The sequence below is a fragment of the Zonotrichia leucophrys genome, chromosome Z (assembly GCF_028769735.1).
Source record: "Zonotrichia leucophrys gambelii isolate GWCS_2022_RI chromosome Z, RI_Zleu_2.0, whole genome shotgun sequence".
Lineage (NCBI taxonomy): Eukaryota > Metazoa > Chordata > Aves > Passeriformes > Passerellidae > Zonotrichia > Zonotrichia leucophrys.
Window position 1 is genome coordinate 41,207,633 of NC_088200.1, and position 27,210 is coordinate 41,234,842.

Below are 27,210 nucleotides of genomic sequence, written 5' to 3' on the forward strand. Positions count from 1 at the left end.
TGTATTTTTTTTCAATCTATATGGCACAAGAACCAAGTGTATTTTCTGCATAAAGTGAATGGCTTGCACCAAAAGAAAGTGTATTAGAGAGCAAGAATACTTAAGATTATACTTCTAAAAATTTAATTCAGAAAAGGCAGTCACTGCCAATTGTATTTCCTGATGACAGTGGCAGTTTATTAATAATCTGTCATGTAAAGCAGACATATGGGATGTTGAATTCCACCAGTCACACAACAAAATCTCCTCTGTTATCACCTCTAGAATTGCCTGCTTTTTGTTGAAAGACTCTTGCAGACATGAATACACATCAATGTTGTTTCTGAATGCAGGCTACCTCTATTTTCTTCTCCTAATTCCTCATTATTGATAAGATGATCCAGCATAAGGTTAATCTTGGTCTCTCAGTATATACATAGTCTAAATAAACACCAAGTTTCAGTTCAGACACAAACATTCATAAACATTGAGAGGGTTACCAAAGTTCAAAAGGACAAATAATAGCATATAAATTCCTTACTTTTGATATGTCATGTGGGAAAAACAAACAAGAAAATAGTATCCTTGAAGCTGCATACACCTATTCAAGTTGTACATTCAGATGTGCTGCAAGCAATTTATCACCACGCAAATGCCAGTGGACTGGAGGAGATGGAAGAAAGAGATTGTACTGGAAGGAACTGCTAGAAATACACAACACATGACATGGACTTTATTTTTCCCCTCTCTAGTCACTTTAAATTTAAAATTAGATTACAATTTCTATGGAATTTCATTTTTGAAATGAATTTTTTTTTTGTATTTAAAAGATTGATTGAATTTGCCACCGACCAACTTTACTTTTTTTTGCCACATTAGAAACTTTACTCAGTAATGAAATCTAAAATTACAAGGATCTGAAGTGTTTTCAGATTTCTTCATTATCCTTTCTCACTTTTCCATTTTAGTGTAAAACAGTGAGCTGAGTGGAACAGACAGTCAGACTGACAGAAGATGGAAGCTAGCGCAGAAGAAAAATCACTTAAATCTTTGCAGCCAAGCACCACTAGAAAAGTCATGCTGAGACAGCTGAATCTTTGACCTGGCTTAGATTTTGTTTTATGGTCTTTGATGCATCTATTCAAAACACTATTCTTAATTGGAGTTATGAATTAAAATAATTTAACAGTCTTTTGTTCAGGACTAATACTAAAGTTTGTTGTGTATTTGTTTACATGATAAGTGATTTTCTCCTAAAAATTTTGAAATACTCAGTTGAGATCAGATTTTACTGTACTCAATTCCCAAATGAATGTGAGTAACCTATTAGACAAATCTTTGAAAATGAGCCACTAAGAATTTTGTCCTCCATCTGTCCAGGAAATGAAATGCTTTTGTGGGACCCATCAACCCAAGTATAAGAGGGGTTTTCATTATGCAATTTTTCAGGTTTTATTTCTATACAATATCTTACTGAGCATAAAGATTCAGGAAAACTCTTCGACAGAACATGCACATGAACACATTCAAAAGAATACATTCCCCTGAAAAAAAGATAATAAGATAATAAAAGGTTTTGTCCAATATTTGTTCAGGGATAGTAAGTATTGAGAAAATGCCTTGTTGTACATGTATTTTCACATGACAGCTTCTGATTTAACTTCTGAAAAGCAACCATAACTGTGTATGAAATGGAAAAAAGTTTGCTTATTTTGCAACTTCCTCAAACAAATATTGTCCAGATTTCAGCTCAACTCTTTATAGGTCCACAGTTTTTGACAATTTTGACAATTTTTCAAGAAGATTATTCTCTGAGAAAATTTGTTTCATTCATGAGCAGAAGCTGGATGAAGATAAAAAGACAGGACATTATCATTTGAAGCCTGTGTCCAATAGCCTAGCAACTGTCTAAATAGTCTATTTTTAATTCTCTGTTTTCAATTCTCTATTTTCAGTGTGAATTTTAAATTTATTTAAATTATGAAATCTCTGATAAACCTGTGCTTTAACAACACTTTCAGTAGTGCAGTGGGTAGAGTTACCATTTCTCTGCTTTCATTACAAATATAAAATATAGAGAAAATAAAAGACACAACAGAATGGATTGAATTCTAGTTCCCAATGTGTAAAGCAGTAAATTGGATACTGCATATAGCATTTATAAAGCTCTTTAGATATTTATTAGGCAAATTTCATCTTCCTTTCAATTTATGCAAAGTAGTAGCATAAACTTGTGACTCATTTTTTTTGGATTTTGTACAAGCCCAGTGAAAATGCATGTGAAAGATATAAATACCTGCATGCCTACAAAAATAAAGTATTTTGACCTGACTGACAAGTTCAAGTAAGATCAAGTTCATTAGAAGTGCATGAAAAAGGACTTAATTTGCAGGCCACAAACATTAATAGAAGTCTTTTTATTAGGTTTTGAAAAAAAAATCTAGAAGAATATTTCACAGATTTATAAAACACCAAAAGCTATTCAAGCATCATTACTTCCCTTCTTTCCTTTTTCTTTCCCCTTTTATCCTTTTTTTTTTTTTTTAAGAACAGAAAATAAATGGTTACTCTTAAATAAAATAAAAGTTCCAGATTAATCTGTAATGTAATTTTATAATTTACTTCAGGGATATAGTGTGTATCACTGATTCTCTAACTACAGAATCAACTAGACCACGGCACTAAGGGCCACATCCAATCTTAAATGCCTCCTGGGATAGTGACTCCATTCCTTCCCTGGGTAGTCCATTCCAAGTCCAATCACACTTTCTATGAAGAATGTCTCCCTAATATCCAATCCAAACCTAGGAGAAGAGGGCAACCCCCACCTGGGTGCACCCTCCATTGAGTTGAGAGTGATGAGGTCTCCCCTGTACCTTCTTTTCTCCAGGCTAAACAGCCCCATTTCCTCCAATGGCATTTCACAGGACTGTGCTCCAGACCTTTCACCAGCCTCCTTGCCACTTTCCAAACATGCTCCAGCACCTCAGCACCTTTGTTATATTGAGGGGCCAATGCTCAAGGTGTGGCCTCACCAGTGCCCAGCACAGGGGGTCAATCCCTGCCCTGCTCCTGCTGCCACACCATTGCTGGCACAGGCCAGTCTGCCATTGGCCTTCTTGGCCACCTGGGCACTGCTGGCTCATGCTCAGCTGCTGTCACCAGCACCCCCAGGGCACTTTCTGCCTGGCCACTGCCCAGCCACTCTGCCCCTGCTTGGGGTTTGTTGTGGCCAAAGTGCAGGACCTGGCACTTGGACGGATGTCATCGGACTTGGTCCATCTATCCAGTGGTACACGTCCCTCTTCAGAGGACCAGATGGGGACATCTGGTCATAAAAGGAAACCAGGTTGGCCAGGCAGTCTCCTAAATCCATGCTGGCTGGGTCTGAGCCCTTGACCATTCTGTAGGTCCTGAGTGATGGCACTCAGGATGATCTGTTCCATAACCTGGCCACACCAAGGTCAGGCTGACAGGGCCGTAGTTTCCTGCAGTGTCCTTCCAGCCCTTCACATTGCATAGTTTCCAGTTGTCTGGCACCTCCTTGGTGAGCCAGGAATGATGAAAAGTGATGGAGACTAGCTTGGTGAGCTCTTCTTCCAGCTTCCTCATCACCCTAGGATGGATACTTTCTGGTCCCATTGACACAAGAAGGGCATCTAAGTGGCTCAGCAGGTCACTAATTGTGTTCTCCCAGATTACAGGAGGAAGCTATGCTGCTCCATGTCCCTGTCTACCTGGTAGGCAGACCAGTTGTCCTGAGGATGACCTGTCTCTTGCAGCATTACAAAATGGTTGTACAGTATCTTTTGGTCTTGGGCAGAAATATCTTCCTTTGGAGAGTTAAGAGATCTCTACTAATATAAAAGCAAAACTTCTTGCTATGTTGAATTTTAGGTCCTCTCTGTTTCATATTCCTGTAATAATGTTAGGGGCTGGATGAAAGAGAAAATTTTACTTTTAACTTATAATTTACATTTCCTATTACACACCCTCTATAAAAAGGGAGTAATTCTAGTCTTACATAAGCAGATACTGATACAGCTTACAAATACAAGCTAATAAGTTAAAAATATTTCTTCCTATTTCCCATAATCTTGAAAACAACCAAGAAAATTTGTGTTTAATGGGATGGCTGTGAATTGATGAAGAAGTTCAAAGATATTTTAGAAAATCAGTCTAAGAACATTTCTAATAATCCATTGATAATTGAACCCACTACTGTGTCCATTACAAGTGATTTCTAGTATGTCAAAGGAGAGCCATGTCTCCCAACCATCAAAAAATTTAAACAATTTAACTGGAGAAAATGATTCCAAAATTTATGCCCATTTAGATGTATATCACCAGTATTTCTTCCTTGCTTAGCTTCCTTTAGATTCAACCAAATTTGTTTCCTTTGCAGCTACATAGGATAAGCCCTGTCTCTTGTCCACAAGTCCTGTCCCTTAAGCCATCACTGGCCAAAAACTAGCAAAGTTCTTGGTAAAGAACAGTATATAATCAGCATTGAAAAGCCCTGAGGGTTATAATGTTGGTCTCTGGTTTACATTAGAAGAGATTTACTCTCATTGTATGTTTAGCTCTATCAATCTGAAAATTAGATTCAAGCTACCTTTACTTTTAAAGCTGATTTTAATTTCAGAAATAATCATACTCCCAAGAGATGCAATGGCAGTCTCAGAGGCAAAAAAGAGAATATAATCAAGATTGCATATTGTCATTCTAATGATAATTTGCCCTAGGCTGCGGCCATGGTAGGACTTTTTAATCAATATTTTCCAAGTATTCTTATTAGAAAAAGAAAGTGTTTTCAGTGTAATGGGTTTTTGTTTTCCATTTCACATTTTATCCAAGTTGGTTAACTTGCATTGGTCCTATTCCTTAATGAAAAAACTAATGTAGTGACTATTTGGTGTTTCAAATAAAATAAATAATTTTTTTAGGTGGTACATTTTAATATTTAAGAAAGATAGACTTTTTCTAGAAGGAGTTATTTTTTGTGACTTCAAAGAAACCCCGGAAAAAAACAGTGAAAGAACCCCCAAACTCACTTGCAATTTACATACAACCTTTTACTTTTACCATAATATGACATTCAAAAAATCTGCCCATACTTTTTCACACATTAGTGAACCCAGGATGAAAAGTATTAAAAGACAAATTTGCTGTACTACTTTTCTATGTTTTATTGCATTTATGCTAAAAATTTACATTAAAAAGAACAAGTGGTTAAGTACTTTTACAGTGCTTTTAGGAAAATACTACTTTACACATTAGAAATGCATAAATAAACATTTCTATGTATGCATGTATACTTGTCTATCTACAACGCAAAAATGCAATCAGAGACTATACAGGATCAAATCTGAATGCATTCAGGAACACTAATATGCTTTTAAATATATATGTCCATACTTATTTGTATTTATTTTCATCCATTCATATGTAAATAAGCAATCAGAAGTAAAGTGTTCTCCAAATACAATGTTAAATGCAGTTAGTAGTGTCAAGGTGTTTCCAGCTAACATACAAGCATACTTATAGAAATATATCTGATAATTTGTGATACACGACTCAGAGGAATGCATGTTAAATGGCATTTTGAGATTATGTCTCCAAAGTCTGTCTTCAAAAAGATTAATTTTAAAATTGAGAAATAGGTGTTTGCTATTATATTGATTTTCTAGATAATATAAAAATATAAGAAGTTATAAAAAATTAAAATTATGGTATTTCTGGGATGATAAAATATTGTCACACACACAGATTGATGGAAATTGTTTTCATAAGTGTCAGTCTGGAGAACTAGACATCACAAGCTGAACGTACAACAAAACTCAAGCTCACTCTTCATGTTTACTTCCTTCCTGCCACTGCTTTCAAAAGGGTGAAAAAGACAACTATGGAAAGTTAGCAGAATTGATTCAGTTGCTTAACGTCCTGAGTGGAGAGACACATCCTTCAAAACTTCTGAAATTCCATGCTGCCCCTTACAGACTCATATCATCTCATATCATCCACAAGGTGTCAGGAAACTGATGTTTTTTGTTTTCTTTTACTGTATATTTTTTAAAATAAATATTTGCTTCTAAAGGAATATTTGCAAATTTAAGTTGCTGATTTGTAGATTTTTTGAGAAAATTTGCCATAGTCTTGAAATTTTATTTTCCTTTTTTAATCACATGAGGCAACAGATAAAAAAAGTATATAAAAGGAGTTAAAAAAAGTCATAAATGAACTATGAGAGAACTAGAAAAAATGGTAAAAATAAGTAGAGCAGAGAAAAATGGGTTCTTCGGGTTTATGTTTTTGTTTTTGTGGGTGCCTTCTTTTACTTAGATTTATTTATTTTTATCTGTTATTTATTTCTTTTGTATAAAAATATAAGTACTGCCATTAGAGGTTGGCATGGACAAGACTTAGACATAAGTCCTGGGTAAGTTTCTGGTATTCATTTTCCAGTGAAATATTTATTTTCATCCATTAGTTCTCTATCAGCTAATTTTCCTTTTTTTCAAATCTCCATGAGAACAATCATGTAATTCTTAAGTGAAGAAGAAATTTGAAATTATTTATTTATTGGGTGATATTTCTTAAATATATACGTAATATAGCATCATTATCAGAAAAAAGTGAAACAACTCAGTAAGATTTAGAAAATCAGTACTAGTATTTCTTAGCTTTGTGTGTCCTGTTTTTAGAGTTATTATAATAAATTATTAAATCAGGCATACCACAAACCTTTCTTTAAAATTCTAACTCAACCAAGCATGGTTTAGATCCAAATTTTTCAAGGATTTTTTAATGTCCAGTAGCTGTCTCTATCATTGTCTCTTCTACTGCTCTGCTGCTCTGCTCTACTTCAGTCAGCTGCATCACTTTTATGTATAAAAATTTCATTCCAATAAAACAATGTAAAAATCTGCTGTACATACAGTTTACAAACAATGCTGAGGAGAATCCCATGCTTTACTGGCATAATTGAACTTTATTAATTCAAGCAAGGAATTAATTAGACTATTTATCTTTCTACTTTAAGTAGATTGGTAAGATGATAATGTTGGAAAAGAGCCCTCTTACATATTAAATCCCTACCAGATGCACTTTTTAATTGCTCCAACTATGCTGAACTTAAGTGATCCAATTTACAGAAGAGGCAAATTGGGTTTTTTGTGGGTTTGTGGCTTTTTTCTTCTTTTTTTGGTCTTTTGGTGGTTTGAGAGGTTTTTTCCTGGATTTTCCCTCAAAAGTTAATGATTTCTCTTTTGTATTGCTTGGGAAGGTCTATTTGTATTATTTTTTTTAATATCAAATCCTCCTCCCTGTTAATTTACCATAATTTTATTATATATATCAATTAGTTAATGCAGTTAGCTTAGCTGCCTCCTGTATTCATACCTATAAAAGTTCTGTAAAATAAATCTCCTCAAACCATGATATACCATTGTCTTTGTATACTTTCTTTGAAAATTAAGCTTTATTATACACAATAAACACACACGTATATGCTTGCGTGTATTTTATAGCATCAGTTTGTCAAAACATAAAAGGAAAATGTTTGTAGGAATCTTATATTAACTAATATACGAGAATTATAGTGAGACTTCTCTAACAGTGACTTCAGTGTATTTTTATTAAATGCTGACAGTGTTTCCTCAACCACCAGAAATTAACAAACTTCACAAGGCATTATCTATACAGTTAGCAGTTTTGATGATAGTAGATTTGCTTACTTATAAAGAATTATGGGATAGCAATGATCAATCTCATTCTGAAGGACTGAGCAAAAGAACAAGAAATAAAGTCATGGAAAACCAGCAGAAACAAAATGAAAACAAAGTCCACCAGAGCTGCCTAAATATTAAGGAAGAATATTTTACATTATTTTCTTTAATTGATGATACAAAATTTTAAATTTTAGGCTTTCACAAGTAGCCTTTGAAACAGAAATATGCCATAAAAAATTTGTAACTCAATACAAAAGTAGCAACATGGAAAAACTGACCTACTACCTTCACACAGTGAGTGGAAACACAAAGCAAAGCTGACAGATCTGCTCTCCTGGGTTTAGTTTCCACTGTCTAGAAGTGCCATTTGCTGCCCATCTATGCACAGTATGACAGCTATCTGTGTTGTGCAAATAAGGTTTAGTCAAGAGTTTGATCTCAATTGCATGCTAATCATATTGTCCCTTGTTATGAAACAAGCACTTTACTTTGTTAAGTCTAATATTATGAAACGAGCTTAAAACACAGGAGAATACTCTGGTAACCTGTTTAGGCTTGTTTGTCTCAATAGCTTTATTGCATTACTTATTAAATTATTTCAGGAACAAGCTAAATATCACTGTATTTTGTTCAATTGACTTCATGGTAACATAACATTTCTCAAAAAACTTAAGTTTATGGAAAAGTATAAGAATTAATTTATGGCAACCATAGGTTTTCAGTCATTTTAGTTTTCATTACAACAGGTATCTGTCTTATCCCTCACATTGTAAGATAAAAATCCTGACAGTAAGAAATAATTTTGATAGAACCTGTAACATGGCTGTATTACTGTTTTCTGCTGCTTGGCCCTGATTCACTCCTAAAAGAGGGTTTCTCACCAGTTATTTAATGTACAGAAATGCAGTTTACAACTGGAGAACCTCTGTCATTTTGCAGATTGTTTTCTCCTTGGTTCATGTTATCTCTCCCTCTCTGAAATTTCATCATTTTCTGTGTTTGATGACTATGTTAATGTAAGTCTCCAAATGCAAAATGTTCAAATTACACATAGTGCATTGAAGTACAGTTATGAAATGATGTCTTCAGTCAAACTATGTTAAAATACTACAAACAAACAAAACACGAACAATTTCATTTTACTGTTATGAGGTAAGCCTAAAAAACTCCTTCTTCCTCACAATATCTTGAAACAAATAGAGATTAATTAATCACTGATATTACTGGTTATTGTTATCACAGACTTGGTGGGACTTCTTTGGGCTTTTTATGTGTCACAAAATATGATCATATGGTAGAAAACAATTATTCACAAAACCATTCCAATTCAGGATAAAGAAATAACAAAACTTATTACTCACCCTGAGCTTGCAGGTTTGGAACACAATCAAAACAACTCTATCCTGAGATCTGAAAAACACAAAACAAAAGCTTTCTATCACCACTGACAATAAATAGTCAGACATTAGATATACAACAAAACAAGTAAATGCTTGTTCAATACTTGTAAAAACCACAAACAATTAACTTACATATACCCTACATGAATATCAATTGACTTAAACCTCAAATAGTACAGTCCAAAAGAAGCACATTTTATGTCAGAAAAGCAGCCCAATAAAAGCCCAAGCTTTCAAGTGTGTTCAATCTTCCTCTCCCGACACCCCAACAGTGTTTTGAAGAAAATCAATTTTGAGCTCTCTCCTGGAAATTAAAATTTGTGAATTTCTGTGGACACCAGTAAACTCCAGGGACATCTGGATAGAAGAACTCCGACAGCACACCAGAGCAATTTAAATTATGACTTGAGAAGTTTATTTGAACATAAAAATTTCCTTTGAAAAACAAATTACTTTTATGTTTAGAAAGTAATAAAAAACATCAGACCATATTTTAGGATTTCAGTTCTAGGAGGGAGAAATCAACACAATTAAAATAATAAAAAAGGATATATTTTGCTGTTTGAAAGGGGTCAGAATGCTTTGTGATGACTGATGAAAATGCAACAGGGTAGAAGCAATAGAATCTGACTATTGCTGACTGACTATTGGACATGGATGTTTGTAAATACGGAGATGCAAAGAGGAAATGCTTTCTACAAAAGCAGAGGAAGAAAACAGATTAGTGCAGCAAATTCCTTTATGATCATCAAATACCAATGATTTATCATTGAATTAACATTCATTTCATGGAACTGGATGCATTTCTTTATAATTGCTTAGATTTGTTAAAATTATCAATACTATAACCATGGTTATTCCATTAATAAGGTTTGAGGTTACACATTAGCTTAATAAAAACAATCTAAAATTGATTTTCCTACAGCAAATTACTTTCCAACTTTTTTTCTACAGGCATTTTTCTCTTTCCGGTGCAACATTAATGAAGATTAATGCTCAAAATTTAAAATCTGGTAAATAAATATCAGAAAATACAGAAAATGAAAATGTGTCTCCTTGGATAGTAGAAAAGAAAGATGCATAGAAAAATTACATAAACATAATATAGAATTTATTTTAGTTTTATGCTAATGATAATTAACATATAATAGGAGAATATAAGATACTGTATTGGTAATCTCCATGCTTTGGAGGAAGCATGTATGCCTCTGTAATCTAAAGATTATTCAAGACATCCTTTTAACAGATTATCCATTCAGTTCTTGCAGTCTTGCCAAGTTTTAACACTTTTTCCATGGTGTTTGCATTACATAAATTAGATTTGTGGGGTTTTTTGGTTGTTGGTTTATTTTTTTATATTGGTTGTTTTGTTTGCTTGTTTGTTTGTTTTTGAGGGATTGCTCTTGGATTTTGGGTTTGTTTGTCGGTTTGGGGTTGGTTTCATGGCTCAAAGATTAGCAGATTTTTTTCCCAAAGGATTTTACATATTCAAAAAAATAATATGAGGATAAAAGATATCTATTTACCCTTTCTTTATGTTAAAGTAGTCTGGTTGTTTTATCTTTAGTTTCTTACTAGGGTTTGAGCTGAACATTTATCAGGGAAAATTGAGCAGAACCTCATCAATGTCTTCAAGCTTAAGACCTCAGAATTCACACCATAAAAATACATTTAGTCTTAGGTCTCTCAGCCTGCTGTCTGTTGTCTCTGCAGAAGTCATCATGCAATATTGTTACTATTTGGCTAGGGGGGAAAAGCAAGGAAAACCCAAACAAACCAACAAAATTCTTATTTTAATAGTTTAACTTTTTCTCACAACAATTTTTTGGTATTTTTTATTTCTCTTCCCCTTCCTTGTCTTAGAACAGCACCAGTATATGAAATCTGATAGGAGAATCACAGTGCAAGTGAAAATATACCTCTTAAACTAAATATACTTTGAAAGCACTGTCTTAAGAGTCTAAATTAACCTAAGTCTCTACAACTTTTTTCTATTTTATTATTTTGAATCTCTGTGGGGACAATTATGCTAGACTATTTCGCTCTAGTTTTAACCAACTGGAGGAAAAAAAGTTTCCCAGAATAGAAATTGGGTGAAAAACCCTCTATATTACTACCTTCCCTACAAAATTAATTTGTGGCAGCACTCTGATCCTTACATAGAAGGCCTCCAAGTAGTTAAAATTGGGAAATTATATGCTAATAATCCTTAAGCATAATCTTAGTTCTGCTGTAAACTAAAATATTGATCCAGAAAAGTTACAAGCTCTCTTTGTTCACAAACTTGCCCACTCTGTAAAACTCCCATCTTGGGAGTTTTAATTATACACTCTCAGGTTTAGATGAAAATGCTATTTTTATACATTATTTCTTTCTATATGAATTGAAAATATCAATAAGATTGTTCATTGTATTGTATTGCCAGAAATTAATTGTACTTTAAAGAGAACAGGAACTCTGCCTCCTGGAAGTAATTTGGTTTTATTTAATATAAAAAGTGATTTATTCTCTAAGTTTGCACACATAACTCAAGGACATTATTCAGCAATAATTTAAATGTTTAGCAAGTTTCCACTATTACAGGATGTTTCTTCAACAACTGTCAAGTTTTTAAATCTTATTTTTACAAAATTGTTTAAATTTCACCAAACCTGCAATCATCACAACTTTAGAAAACAAGAAAGAGGCTATTATAAGAAAATGCTTTATTCTATTGGGATTATCACTTCAGTAAAAACCACTGATAATGTTCATTAACTAAGTAGACTATTTCATTTTCAAAGTCCTTTCATACCTCCTCCTTTTTAAAGGCACTGTATGAACTGCCAGGCAGTAACTATCACGCTTTTCAGCAGATCAGGTAAAAAAAAAGGGAGGGAATAAAATGTTGTTTTCAATGGTATTTTTGCAATTAGAATTTTAAATACTGTTTATAATTCAGCATAGAAAATAATTTCCTCTACTTTATGATGATGAATACGAAGACAAATTCCAGAAGGAATTCCAACAGTGTGTATTACTATCGCCCATTAATTCTAATTTTCTTTGCAAAGGTTTTGCCAAGTATCAAAAGACTTGAAAAGTTAAATCCAATCCTAGGAAAAACATTGTCCAAAATTTTATTTCACTCCCACTATTAGCATCCTGAGATATCTACTCCAATAGGAGGACAAAATTAAAAGTTAAGGGTGTTCCAAATGGACTATGAAAGAGAAATTTTAAACATTTTGTTTAAGTTTAAATTAGATTTTTGCACCAATATCTGATTATTTTTGCATGTCTAAATTATCTTAAATTTTTTTCATGGAGAAAGGGAAGCTCAAGCAGGATCTTACTGATCTCTGCTAATATCTAAAAGGGAGTTGTAGTGAGGTGGGGGATCAGCCTTTTCTCCCAGGTGACAAGAGATGGGAAGAGAAGAAATGGCCTCTAGTTACATCAGGGGAGATTGTAGATTAGTAAAAATTCCTTCACTGAAAGGGTGGTCAGGCATTGGAAGAGGTTGCTCAGGGCTGCACCATTTCTGGAAGTGTTCAAAAACATGTAGGTGTGGTGCTTGGGCAAATGGTTTAGTGGGGAACATAGCAGTGCTTGGTGAAAGGTTGGACTTGATTAGCCTTAAGATCTTTTCCAATCTTAATGATTCTATTATTCTATGAATACAAGATCCTTTGCCATTTCTTAGATTTTTAGAAAAATACTATAATGTAAAAGAGATCAGTAATAGTTACATAGACTATTGTGTTGTCTAGTTCTTTCAAAACTGGAAACAGATTTGAGTTTAACCTAATGTAAGAACAGTAGGAATGCATTGTATTTAGGATTGCTCTGTAATTTTCCTGATATCTGCTTCTCCTTCACTTAAAAAAAATGCCAAATGTTATTATTCCCAATTTTATGTTTGATCTGTGTATTTTAGTTTTTGTAATATTCCGACAACAGACATTTCACAACATTTTTCCATTGTTGCTGAATCATAACCTTTGTCAATCTCATAACATTTCTTCAAAAGACACAAAAAATGCCTCCTGAAGAAATCAAAAAGTTCCATTAAATTATAGAATCCTTTTTTCTAATTCTCCTGAAGGAATATTCTGGTTTATAAGTAAATACAGGTGTTCATATATCAAAGCCTAAAACCACAAAACCATATGTAATTCAATTATTTTATGGAGATTATATTAATTACAACACATATACATTTCCTGGCAGATATACTGAAAACCCATCCAGCCTTGTCACCGTAATATTGCAGTTTGGGATTCCCTACAACAGCAAAGATCCTGTATCCATTACATGACAATACTGTCAAAAGTTTTCTGTTACAGACTAATTTTTCCTTGCTGTGTTAATTTGTTAGCTCCTTTTGTTTCTATGCTGGAATGTTTATATGCTGGGAAGGCTATACCTGACCTTCAAGGCAGATGCTCTTTGATTCCAGTGTTGATGATGCTCAGACACAGAGCTTGTTATTATTTGCCTGTGTGAATCCTCACTTTCCCCTTCACTACTTGCCTTTAAAAGCAGTACCGTGAGCATAGAGAAATCAGGAAAGGAGATATGGTATGCTTAAACAGGTCATGAAATTTTGATGGTGCAACAAGCAGTAGTGTGGGATTTCTTAAAGAATTTGTCTATGTTGCAAAAAAATTTTAATATTACACTATATTAAAATTTTGTGTTGCTGCAGTCTATCCAATTATTTTTATTTAATTTGTGCATTGTGTCATGGCATCCTTGTACTTTTCTTGCACACTTTGTTTTGTATAAATTGTTATCATTTGTTAGGATTTTTATAAATTCTAATCCTATCCTCTGGAGCACTTGCAATCCTGCCCAGCTATCTATCAGCCAGAGATTTTTAAAGCTTATGGTTTCTTCTGTCATTCAAATCTCTTTTCTTTTAGATGCTGAAAAACAGCATGGCCAAAACAGCCCCCTGTGGAACTCTCCAGCTGAAATGATTAATAATGACTCCTCGTTAACTGAAAGTAATTTTTTCAAACAGTTGGTGGCTACATCTCATCCACACTTTACTGGTCTGCTTAAAAGAATGTAATAGTACACCCTACATCCCCCTTAATGAAATTGTAATTATATAATATTTCCTTTTTTTTCTCATCATGGAAAATATAATGTTTGAGAAGTTTGTAAATAAATTGGACTTACAGAGTCAAAAACATAAAAAAACATTTCAGCAAAAGTAATTCTCTCATAATTATCACCATTTATAAACAGTATGAATCTTTCTCAAGCTGCACTGACATTAATATTTGCTTTCAGCACCATATTGGTAATTTTAAAGTCAAAGTTGCAGGTGGCTTGTCACTTTAGTTTTACATTCCTTCAGAAATGCTTGTCTATAAAATCTGTACTGTGGGTTAAGAATGTAAATACAGGTATCTTTAAATGTTGTATTGTAAATATCCACGCTTTAATAACAAAAGCTTCTTTAAAGGCCTATGACCATGCAACTGATTTTAAATAGACAACAAAGCTCAGCACTTCTGGAGAGATTCTATATAATTTTCAGAGGAAGAATGGTTCAAATCAGTTTATTCTAACATCTTTCATCTTTTATCTTTCCAGCATTTTTAACAACAAATTGAAATCAGGGAAACATATTCTGACGTGAAAGGGATGAAATCCAACAGTACTTAGAAAAAAAGCTGTTTTGGCTTTTTTCTCATGTTGTTGTCTAGGTCTTTAAATTTGCAGATGTTCACAAGAAGTGCAGGATACCAGTTATGTTACTGTCTTTTTAATGTGATGCTAAAATGGAGACTATTAATTTATTACCAAATGCATAACATGCTAATTACCTTTACAGGAACTGAACATAACCCTTTTTTTTACTTATCCATAAAGATATGAACTGAAACTACTAAAGGGAGATTTTTTTTCAGTTTAAATATATTTGGGAACAATTTTATTGGTTTAAAAATGACTCACAAATTAAAAACCTGAAGCTGAAGAAGAACTGCTGAAACCTCCTTAATGTAAAAACTGAATGCAACTGTATTGTGAACTCTTGCTACTAATAGGTACAATATAGATGCTAGCATGGATGGTTGTTAGAGGTTGTTATCATACTGTCATCTGACACTTATTAGAGAAAAGGCAGCTCTGGAAGAAACAGAAATGTCTCTTTTCAGATAAAGAACTGAAATGGTATTAGCAACAGTATGTCATGTAACATGAGTTATTTATGAATCAGGACTTCTCTATGCACTGAGTAATAAAATTAATTGCATTATTGAAAATAAAAATATGCAATTATAATATTTGTTCTAAGCCTTCAGTTTACATGCTATTCAGTTCTTGAAGCTGTTTTTTAGAGATTCTATCATCCAATTAGAATAAATTTCTAGAGTTAACACTGTGGTGGAATTTCAATTATGTAAAAATGTTAGTCATCAGAATTCAAATTTATTAATTCTTTGTAAAGCAAATTTAAAACTTCATTGCCTTTGGAGTGTTTTCACCTTTGTATAATATTTTAATTGCACTTTTTCATCTGATATTTTTGCAGGATTTTTTTTCTATTGAATCAATTTGCACACAAAGCAGAAAAAAGAAGTAACATCAGCATAAGACAGTCAATCTTTTAAATGACCATATAGAAAGGCCACTCCCACATGCTTTAGTCTCAAATGTTGAAATAGTCATATAGTCTTATCACACAGATCTCCATTTATGGTTAATCCATTTCCCAAGCAGTTGCAAAAACTATAAAGTCAATGTATGTAAAGAATTTAAAAGATCCTGGTTTATTCAGACAACTTATGGAATATAGAGTATTAGAATCACTAAATATCAAATCTGAGTCTAACATCACCTTCCAAATATCCTCTGCAAATCTTGAAAAATGAAAAACTATGAAAAATACATCTTTATCAGAAAACACACCACAAAATACTTGGTAAAATCAACAAAATAATAATCTCACTTGATGCAAGACAAAAAGCCGTGCTGAATTAATGATATAAACTTAGTGGTGGAACTTGGAAAGAACAGATATAAAACCTAATTGATTCCACAATTTACAGAATCCAGTTAAATGTTATAATGTTATTTTATACTAACAGAAAATTTACTCAATTTTTCTAAAAACAAACAAAAAAAATTAAACAAATTAAAAGTTCATCAAATCTGCAAGCAAAAAGAAATCTGCAACCTAAATTTTTTTAAGAAAATACATTATTTAGAGTTTCACAGGAGGAGGAAGAAGTAATCCTATGAGATGAATGAGTTGTAAGATACTTAGCCTTTTAAACATAGTAGTTCCCTTCATAATGTCCATTTATAAATGTAGCTATATTAGTATTGCTTATACTAACATCCAAGTTTTGATGTTTCACAGAATCACAGAATATTTTGAGTTGAAAAGGACCTCTGTAGATCATCCAACTTCCCTGCCAAGGCAAAGGCACACAGGAATGTGTCCAGGTGGATTTTGAATGTCTCCAGAGAGGGAGACTCCAAAACTCCCTGGGCGACCTGAACTACAAGGATCATGGAGCCCAACCCTTCAGTGATTTGCCCATCCAGGGATGGCCTTGGCTTTATCAGCATCATGCTCAAACCAATTGACCTCATCTCATGTTGAAGTTGGTTCAGCCTTGGGAAGAGACAAAATGTGTATTGATATCTAAAATGGGGAACCAAAAGGATGGACCAGGCTCTTCTCAGTGGTGCCAACCAACAGGACAAGAGGCAGTGTATTACAGCAACCTGAGGAGGTCGCTGGGGTGAGAGAAGGACGAGAATCTTGTTTCTTGATCAGAAGGCTGGATATATTGATATATGATATAAAATACATTATAACTATACTAAAAAGAATAAAGATAGAAGTTGCAGAGGCTGCTAAGCTAAGAATAGAAAGAAAGAATGAATAACAAAGTTCTGTCTCCAGGGAATCTGTCCCTGAGCTTGCTTCTGTGATTGGCCCCCAGTTGGAAACATGGAGCATGAGCCAATCACAGGATCACCTGCTACATTTCACAGCAGCCTATAATAATTGTTTACATTCTTCTTCTGGGGCCTTTGCTTCCCAGAAGATGCACAAATCCCAAAGAAAGGATTTCTGTGAAAAAAAGTCTGCGACAGCAGTGGGCAGAAACTGATGCACAGAAAGTTCCACCTGAACATGAGGAAGAACTTTACTGTGGAGGTGACTAAGCACTGGAACAGATTGCCTAGAGAGGTTGTGGAAGTCTCTCTCACTGGAGATATTCAAGAACCATCTGGACACATTCCTGTGCAGTGTGCTCTGAGATTACTCTCCTTGAGCAGGGACAGATGACCCACTGCAGTCCCTGCCAACCTGGATTGTCACTGATTATGTGATTCTGTGAACTAGAGTGATGCTGATATCCCTCAACCTGCTGCCCACACTCATCCTGATACACCCCAGAATACCATTGGCTATCCTGGCTGCAATGGCACTGCTGGCTTATGCTCAACTTGTGATCCACCAAGAGTCCCAGGTCCTCTGTAGAACTGCTCTCTACTGAACCTGTACTTGTGCTTGAGGTTATTTCTCCCCAGGTGCAGGACCTGACATTTGTCCTTGTTGAAATTCATGAAGTTTTCTCCACACAATCTGCCCGCCAATCAAGGTCCCACAGAATGGCAGCACAGACTTCAGGTGGACAAGCCACTTCCCCCAGTTTCTCCTCATCAGCAAACTTGCTGAGAGTACTATTCATCCCTTTGTCCATGTCATTGAGAGACAAATGAATATGGCTGGATCCAGCATTGCTCCTTGGGGAACACCATACCTACACCAGCCTGCAACTGGATTCTACTCCATTGATCACAACCCTCAGAGCTCTCCCACTTAGCCACATTCCAGAATACTCAGGAATCTCCATCACTTGCTCCATGGCCTAGTGTAATACAGCACTATAATCCTGCCTAGGCCAGTATGTAACAATGCCATTATGTCTTTAAGTTGTTTTCAGTAGAAACCTATTCTACATAAGAAAAAAAAAAAAAAAAGAGAGAGAGAGAGAAATGTCACAAAAGAAAAAAAAATCATACTTTGAGAAACAGTATTCTTTTTAAAGATCTTAAATTAATGTCACTGAAATCTAACCTTGTAAAAGAATGATTTATGCTAAACCTAGTGCAATGATGTCCTCTTACACAGTATAAAACTTTTAAAGGACTCTAGCTGTCCTGTGTTTTGTTATAATTTAGGATAAGAAGACAAACTAGTAATAAAATAGTAGAAATTCTAAGGACATAAGAAGAATCAGAATCAATTGCAGATGTGAACAACCCAGTCTCTCTTGAGACTGTGGAATAGACTAGACACATGTATTTTATGATCCCTTTTGTTGTGCCCTAGGTTGTAGCAAGAAATGGGTTGGTTTTTTGTCATTTCAATCCATGGAGGTGTTCTATTGCATATGAAAATGGATTTTTGTAAAAATCTTTTTACTGTGAAGTCTGGAAAGACAATTTTAACAGCTGAAATTTCTGTTAGAGTCAACCCAATTTTAATTTCTCGTATAAACCAGAATACCTGGATTACATAAATATTGACAGGTGGCATGCAGTACTCCGAAAGTAACTATTAAAAATATCAACCATTGATGCTGGACTGATTTTTTCCTTATTTAGGTAAATATTTCTGTTTGTTTATATTTTAATAAATGAGAAAATTTATTAGATGACATCATAAAAGTAGTAGATTTGTAGATAAATGTTTTAGATGAATGAAACAGAATAGTTAAAGGGAAAAGTATAAGAGTTGAGAGTCAAGGAGTATAAAGGTAACTGCTACTCATTATTCACAACTGCAAGCCTGATTTTTTTCTTGATGCACCTTGCAGTTACACCAATGCTTTGGACCTCCAACTTGAAAGCAAAAATGCACTTCTAATACAAAGAGGTTAATGATTAGTCTTCTGAAAGTTTTTTTTACAGAACGTGAGTGTTGAAGGCTGAGATTCACTTAAAGTATTTTATGCTGTATGTGAAAGTAGGTGAAAAAACTGTTTTGAAGAAATCAAAGTCAATAAACAGGCTAGTCTGTTCTCATGTCACAGCTTGCTTTCTTACAATTAACAGATAAAAGTATCAAGTAAAAATTTACTTATAAACATGTATCAGATTATAATTTTTACTGAAGAATTACAAATACTGGAAAAATGCACAAATATTTGGTAAAAACCTTTTAGCTGTATACATTTTTAAAATGTATTTCACTTGGTGATGAGCTTCAATGTTTGAATTACTATAAAATGGTGTGCTTAGCAAATCAAACTCAAAGAAAAAAAATCACTCTTAAAGTAAGAGCACTTTTAATATATATTTTTCTCAGTACTCTTCCATTGTGATCTCAAACATTAATGAGAGCTCTGGAGTTTTCTACACTCTAATGGATTATGGCATCGTCTTACATTCTCTTGTATCAATTGAAGGAGAAAGATATGTAATGGTGGATTGTACCATAAAATGAGTACATGTTTCTCATCTGTGAATAAACAATAATAACACATTTGACATCACTGTATTTGATGAAACATGTAACATATCACTTTGTTCATTTATGAGGAGCACACAACAGTCCAGAAGACTGAAACTTTTACATCTTCATTAGGACAGCTGGAAACTAAAAACTGGCTTTTATGGAGTTGCTAACAACTTGATATTTTTCTGTGTGAAAGAAAATTATTTGCAGTTTGTAGGTAAATAAAGTCAGTGTTGTCCAATTTGTAATATATTTAAACCTCTTTTTCATTTAGGAATGTAGTAAATATAGGGTAGCCAGCTTTTGGAAAAAGCATACAAGAAAAAGTTCATGACATTATTGTAGTTAATGGAGAAGTGTGAGGTTTTTGTATATTTTTTGTCAAACAGGCGCAGAATGAACAGAACTGTGAGCAGAATGGTTCATAATGCTGTTGTATTCAATTCAGAGTTGTTTGCTATGAAATGAAGCTCTAAATCCCACTGGTAACCACTGAAATTTGGATTTTCCTCAACCCAGACCTGTTCTGATGCCTTTTAAGGAGCAAATAAAACTTTCCCTGAAAAAATATACACTTCAAAACCCCCACAAATTATTATGCAGCAGAATTCCTTTCTTTTGACTGTCTCTTACATTTATAATTCATTATTTTTCATAGTGGAAAATTATACTCATCACTATTTGCCTCCATTATATATATTTCAGGTATATTATGACAAGAAATATTTTTGTCCTTTTATTAGAGTCAAAGACCTAGGCTTTTGTCCTTATGTGATGAAACCATCTTGAAAACATTGTTGAGGTGAAGGAAAGATTGACTAATTGGCACTCTCTGATTGGATAAATGGTCTTTGATCTGGAAAGCAAATAAACAGCAGATAAAACTTTTTCACATAAGCAGTGTGAGCTTTGCTTTTCATTAAGATATCTGAGGTAGGAGAGCCGCTGGTGACAGAAACCTTGGTGGGAGCAGCTGACTGGCACTAGCTGGGGAGAGAGTCACAGAGACTGGCCTAGAGCCACATTATCAGTGCATGCCTGCTGCCTGACAGACAATGTGGTAGATAGCAAAAGCAATGGTTCTCTAGCAACACACATCCATGGGCAGCCAATGCTCTGCTGCGGTGGAGCCAAGAGAGCACAGATGTTGGAGATCCAGCCAGATGCAATACACTAGTGATTAGCCTGAATGTCCTGCTCCTGGGACTCTGGTGCTGTGCCTGGGCTGGTCACAGCCCCTGGGACTTGGCACGTGTGAATGCGAAGTGTGGGAACTGGCTGTGCAATAGAAATACTGGAAAAGAAACTGTAGTTCACCAGGTGTAAGTATCCTGCTCAGGAAAGTAATGTCTGATCATGTCTCTGAGCAAGCAGCGGTGTTCTGTTCCCACAGCTGCACCACCAACACTCAACCACCAAGAAAGTATTAGAGAGAGACAAAGCAGTCTGCTCCTCAAATACAGTCAGTTAGGTTCAAACATTTCCAAGGAGGGAAATTCCAAAGTTCTCAGAGCTATTTATACTAGAAGAAAATCACACTTAAATTAAAAGCTTTTTCTAATATATAGCCATTATTTCTTATATTTTTATATTTAATAGTGCCATTAAACAATATCAGGCAGAGTTTGGCTCTGTCTTCTCTGTTCCCTTCTACCAGGTATCTGTACACACCAAAAAGGGCCCCCCACAATGTTATTCTTTCCCAGAATGAACAGACACAGTTCTGGAGCCTCTTGTGACCCAAGATTGTGCTGGGGTTCACATCTCATTTTGAGGGACTCCTTAGGAGTCCCTGCAGTAGGTCAATGCCTGTCATGTGCAAAGAAGCTGTAGGCTGGATACAGCACTCAGGTCTCAGACACAGTGCAAGATTTTTCTCCAGATCTGCCGGCTGGTAACCTGGTAGTCCAGCCTGTGATGGGGCTGTGGCTTCATTGCTGCCTTGGGGTCCCGCTCCTTGAAGGCAACCCTGCCATCCCTGGGCATCTTCTGCTGCTCCAAAGCAGTTGTGCCTGACCTGTTCTGTGTCTATGCTTTATCCATTGCAGGGGCTGAGCTTTACATTTGCTTTTGTTGAATATATCGATTAACTTCTTGGGATATTTAGAAATTAGTGCTTACTTTAAGTAGACCCATATGCATCATAGAACAGAGTAGTTTGGCAAACACCCCTAAGTTCACTGAGTCCAACTGTTAACCCAACACTGCCAAAACCTCAATTAAATCAACTCCTTAAGCGCCATGTTTTAGACAGCCTCAGGGATGGTGATTCCATCACTTCCCTGGGAAGCCATTTCAAATGCTTGACAAGCCTTATTGGGAAAATTTTTACCCAATATCAAGTCTAACCTTCCTTGAGGCAACTTGAGGCCATTTTGTCTTCTCCTATGACTTGTTACTTGGGAGAAAAGAACAAGATTTATGCTTCTACAGCCTCCTTTCAGACATTTACAGTACAATTAGTTCTCCACTCAGCCTCCTTTTCTGTAGGCCAAACAATATCCACTCCCCCAGCCTCTACTCACAGAACTTGTGACCAAGAGGCTTCTCCAGTTTCATTCTCCTCCTGATATACTCCTTCACCTCAATGTCTTTCCTGAGGTGAGGGGCCCAAAACTGAACTCAGGATTCAAGGTGGAGCCTCCCATCAGTTCCAAATACCAATAGAAGGTCACTCTTCTTGTCCTGCTAACCAGACTGGTGCTGAGACAAGCCAGGATATCACTGATCTTTTGTGGCTTCTTGGCCACCTGGGCACTGGTGGCTCATGCTCAGCTGCTGTCACCAGCACCCCCAGGGCCTTTTCCTGGGGCAGCTTTGCAGCCACTCTGCCCCAGCCTGTGGCACTGCCTGGGCTTGCTGTGACCCAAGGGCAGGACCCAGCACTGGGCCTTGTTGAACCTCTCACCACTGGGCCCAGCCATGATCCAGCCTGTCCAGATCCCTCTGCAGAGCCTTCCTGCCCTCCAGCAGGTCAGCACTCCCACCCAGCTTGGTGTCATCTGTAAACTGATTAATTGTGAACTCAATTTTCTCATCCAGATCACCAATAAAGTTATTAAACAGGACTGGCCATGATTCTGCGTACATCTTATATTTGATCACTTTGTCATTTAAAAATCATTCATTAGGCCACGTAACAGTACTTTACGTATTGTTATATTTCATTAAAATTTACCAACTATCCAATCATAAATGATGTTACTTTGTGTTATATCATTCACACAGTTTACTTACTTTCTACTTTTGCAAACTTCGATTAAAACATTGAATGCTTTCTTTTGCTGTTTTTAGACCTAACAGCATTAAACATTTAACTTCTGTCAAGAGGTAAAGAAAAACAATCCTCATTCTACAAAAAATGATTACACAAGTCTTCAGTTTTTCTGTGGCTCCTGTGAGTAGGGATTCCGATTTTATTATCTATAGAAATTTTATCAGCTTTGACTTTAAAATTTGAAATTTAGATGCAAGCTTTTTCCCAGATAATATATTCCAAGAGAATGTGAATCCTAAAGTAGTTGTCTCAGAATATAATGTGCAATATAGTAATATAGTATACTAATGGTATAGTAATGCCATAAGTATAAATAATAAAATCATGGAAATCAGATTTATATTAATAAGTATTATGTATGTACTTTTTGATATATATTCATACAGAGAACAATTGACAGAACAAGTGGCAAATGCTGTGCTTTCATCTTTTATCAAAACACACCCAGAAATCAGTGAAATAAATATGTCTACACTTCACTTACATGGTTTTGTAATACCTTGATTGAACTAGAAACCAACAACAGATGTCTGAAAATTATTTCACACTATCAATCCACAAATTCTATTGTACGTGTCAGGGAAGTATATGATAATAAGCCTTGTATTTGTGTGTGAATGATGGTAGGTGGTGACAAAAAAGAGAAAGGGAGAGACTGCCATTACAACATAATGTAAGATAACCGTTCAATGGAGACTGAGACAGCAAATTTTCCATCAGAACCCCAACAGTAAGAAATGCTAGATCATCCCCAGGTCAAAAGTCAAAGAAAGAATTCAGACTTCCTGGGTGCAAGAAGACCAAGTTACTTTGGAATTGTATATACTTGTGCATATTTACTTGTGTATATTCTTAATTGTGTATATGCCTCTTTTTTCCCCAGAAACCTTCTAACTCACTTGAAATGCATTTAGCAAAAATTCCTGGAAAGATAGTTCATGGTGCTTAACTATTCTCTCTCTTAAACATTGTGTGCCAGCTTTGGAGTTATTTACTGTAGAGATTTCATTAAAGAAAAAAGCTTCTAAATGTGAACAAAAGTGCTTTAAATCTGATTCTGCTGATTCTGATGCACTGCATTACCTTATAGAATTACTTAACATTTGTATGTATCCTACACCAAACTTCTAAGGCATTTACATGCACTAGGGAAACAAAAAAATATTGTGAGTTTTTTATCAATGAAGTAAAATAATTAAATATCAGTGAGGCCTAATGATGCTAGAATCTGAACATGCCTAAAGTTAGCAGTATTGTCTATTTTAAAGTGAACACATTTGTTTTTAATTACAAAAATAATTTTATTTTTATGTTGAAGTCCTTAAATTAATTTACTACATGATATTCTGATAAGAGAAGCAATATGGTCCTGCTATTAAAACAGGAGAGTTATTCATTCAAATAATTCAAATCATGGTTTTGTTTGTCAGTATCCTCATTTTCAAACTGAGATTAATGCGTGTTCTGTCACTTCAAAGATAAAGAGCTGTGAAATGATTTCTGTTTATAAGCACTAGAGGTATTACAAGTACATTTTATTAAAGCTGAGATACATTTTTCCTTCCAAGTTCTCTTCATTAGCAGAGGAATCTAAAAAAACAAACAAAAAACCGTTGAAAGAATTCTTTTAAATATTTCTCTTTCTCTGGGGTTTGTCGAGAAAACACCTAATAAACAGGTAATGGCATGTATACCTGTCTATCCATATCATTTTCAGATGGGATAAAGAGACCATGCAATTTGATATGGATTCCAAATTTGAGATAACAAGTAGCACAACCCTAAGAAAGTGGTAACCTTCTTAGAGGTAGCCATAAGAAGAGGTTATAGAGAGTGCCTATTTTTTTCTGTGCAGTTGTTTATTAACCTACTGTAACATTTTTATACAGCAAATAAACTAAATCATATAAATTTAGGGTACTTTATTACTTCTTAATTAAGATAAAGTAAAATGACTGGAAAATGTGTAGAATATTGCAAGTAGATGAGTCATCATTATCTCAAGAGATAATAATTTATAAAAATACTTAAGATCTTAACTGCATCAAGAAAAAAAAAGTATATTAAGACCATGCACACATTAATGCATACCATCATGCAGGTCAACAAGTTTCTGCAAATATGCTTATTTGACTTCACACAAATGATACTTGTGCAAGTGAACGTGAAAGTTGTCTAATTGAGTTTCAAAAGCTACTGCTTCTTTTTCTTTTTTTTTTGTCATTACATTCCTCATTTACAAAAGTGAGGTATTTCTCTTGAGCTCATTATTTAGTGATTCCTTCATGAAATCTAGCTTTGGATATTTTATTTACATTCCTTTAGGCTTGCCAATATTGATTCTAAATGTCAAATAATAGACCAGATCTTCAGACATAACATTTTTTTTCATTATGTTTTCCACTACTGACAGGTGTTTCATGAAGTTGTGACTTTTTAGTTCCACTACAATTTCCTCAGGAATTGCCGCAATGTGGAAGGGTATAGATAGTCACACCTCATTTTAAATATCAAAGATTTCTCTTGCCATTTCAGCTGATGCTTTTTCAAAATCTTAAAATAACCAATTTGGCAAATATGGATTTGGTTGAAGACCTTCATTAAGTGAGGGAACTTTTATGTGATAATTTTTGGGTGATATAATTTAAACATATAGTTTGTGTGTCATATGTTTGGATTTTTACATGGTCTTTCACCTGGTTTTGTGTGCTTTTTGCTTTTTTCTTCTGCTTATTGTAGAGCTGTTGTAATGAGATGTCATTTGAGCTTGTCCAGCCTAAGTGCATCTCTGCCACTTCTCAAGTTTCCAGAGTAAGTAATTTGGGTTTTCAAATATTTTTTAAAACTTCCATTTCTAAAGAAATTTTAAAAAATGGTATATCCTAAAATGCCAAGAGCCTAAAAAGAGAAGCTGTAATACATTTTATTCTTTCCCAGATCTTCTGAATTCCCCTTCTTAATGATGTCCCAGCCCAGACTTCATTCCTATCCCATTTAAATGCTAAGCATCAATATTTTTAAAGTATTCAAAAAAAAAAAAACTGCTGAAGTTTAGTATTAAGACATAGCAGCTGTGAAGTAAACTCCAGAAAAGCTAAGTATATTTCCAAGGAATATAATTATGTGAGTGAATTTAAAATCCTGCGATATAAGATTCACATAAATATAGGTCAAAAATTATAACTCAGCCATTAAAACTGTAGGCATATGTAGAAGCAGCATCAGACATAAAAGTCACGGTATCAAAGCACTTCCATTAGGAACATGAAGAATCACCTTCTTCGTGGCTTTATGCATTTATGTCTTGCGCCTTATTTTAATTTATTTTAAGTTCTAGAGACTTAGAGATATAAATCTTTTAAAGTATCTTCAACATTTTGAACAAAGCACTTCCTTTTTATGTGTGTATTTCATACACAGAGCTGTATTAGAAACATTAACACAACACTAAATAATAAATTCACTCTCAAAAATTTCTATAACTCTCCTTTTGGACATGAGGTTTAAGAACACCAAGACCAGGGTGCTGCACCTGGGTCATATCAATCCCTGGTATCACTACAGGCTGGGGGATGAATAAATCAATGCACTTAGGAGTTAGGAGTAATGGTTTATGAGAAGTTGAACATAAGCCAGAAATGCACACTTGCAGCCTAGAAAGCCAACAATATACTAAGCAGCCTCAAAAAGCAGGGAACAGTGGTGTGAGACCAGTGAGAGGAACAACTCTACAAACAGCAAGGTCAGTGGAGAAGGAGGGGAGGAGGCGCTCCAGGCGCTGGAGCCCACATTCCCCTGCAGCCCAAGGTGCAGCCCAGTTTGCTGTGCCCCTGCAGCCCAGCAGTGGAGGACCACAGGGATGCAGAGATCCACCGGCAGCCTGTGGAGGAGACCTGCGCTGGAGCAGGAGGATGGATGTCTGAAAGACACCTGTGAGCCCATGGGAAGCTCACGCTGCAGCAGGCTCCTGGCAGGGACCTGCAGACCTACGGAGAGATGCGCCCATGCTGGAGCAGGTTTTCTGTCAGGACTTGTGACCCTCTGGGGGACCAACATTGGAGCAGGGCAGTGTGAAGAAAACTGACAAAGACTGGACAAATTTGTGGAGAACTGTTCCCTGTGGGATGGACTCACATGGAAGAAGTTTGTGTAGAACTGTCTTCTATTGGAAGGACACCACACTGGAGCAGGGGAAGAACTCTTCCCCTTAAGCAGCAGCAGAAACAACGTGATGAAGTGATCACAGCCCCCATTCCCTGTCTCCCTGAGATGAAGGAGGGGGAGGAAGGGCCTGGGAAGGACTAAGCAGAGGGGGGAAGATGTTCCTAAGATCTATTTTAC

General features: G+C 35.2%; 1 protein-coding gene across 42 annotated transcripts in view; it reads right to left on the reverse strand.

Annotated features, from left to right (window-relative positions):
* The window catches only part of PTPRD (protein tyrosine phosphatase receptor type D), a 1,159,824-nt gene that overhangs the window by 673,142 nt on the left and 459,472 nt on the right, over positions 1 to 27,210 (reverse strand). For all 42 annotated transcript variants that reach the window (XM_064736588.1, XM_064736631.1, XM_064736633.1 and 39 more), the window contains exon 6: positions 9,071 to 9,119. The gene's annotated coding sequence lies outside the window, so the exon portion shown is untranslated. The remainder of the gene's footprint in view (positions 1 to 9,070; positions 9,120 to 27,210) is intronic.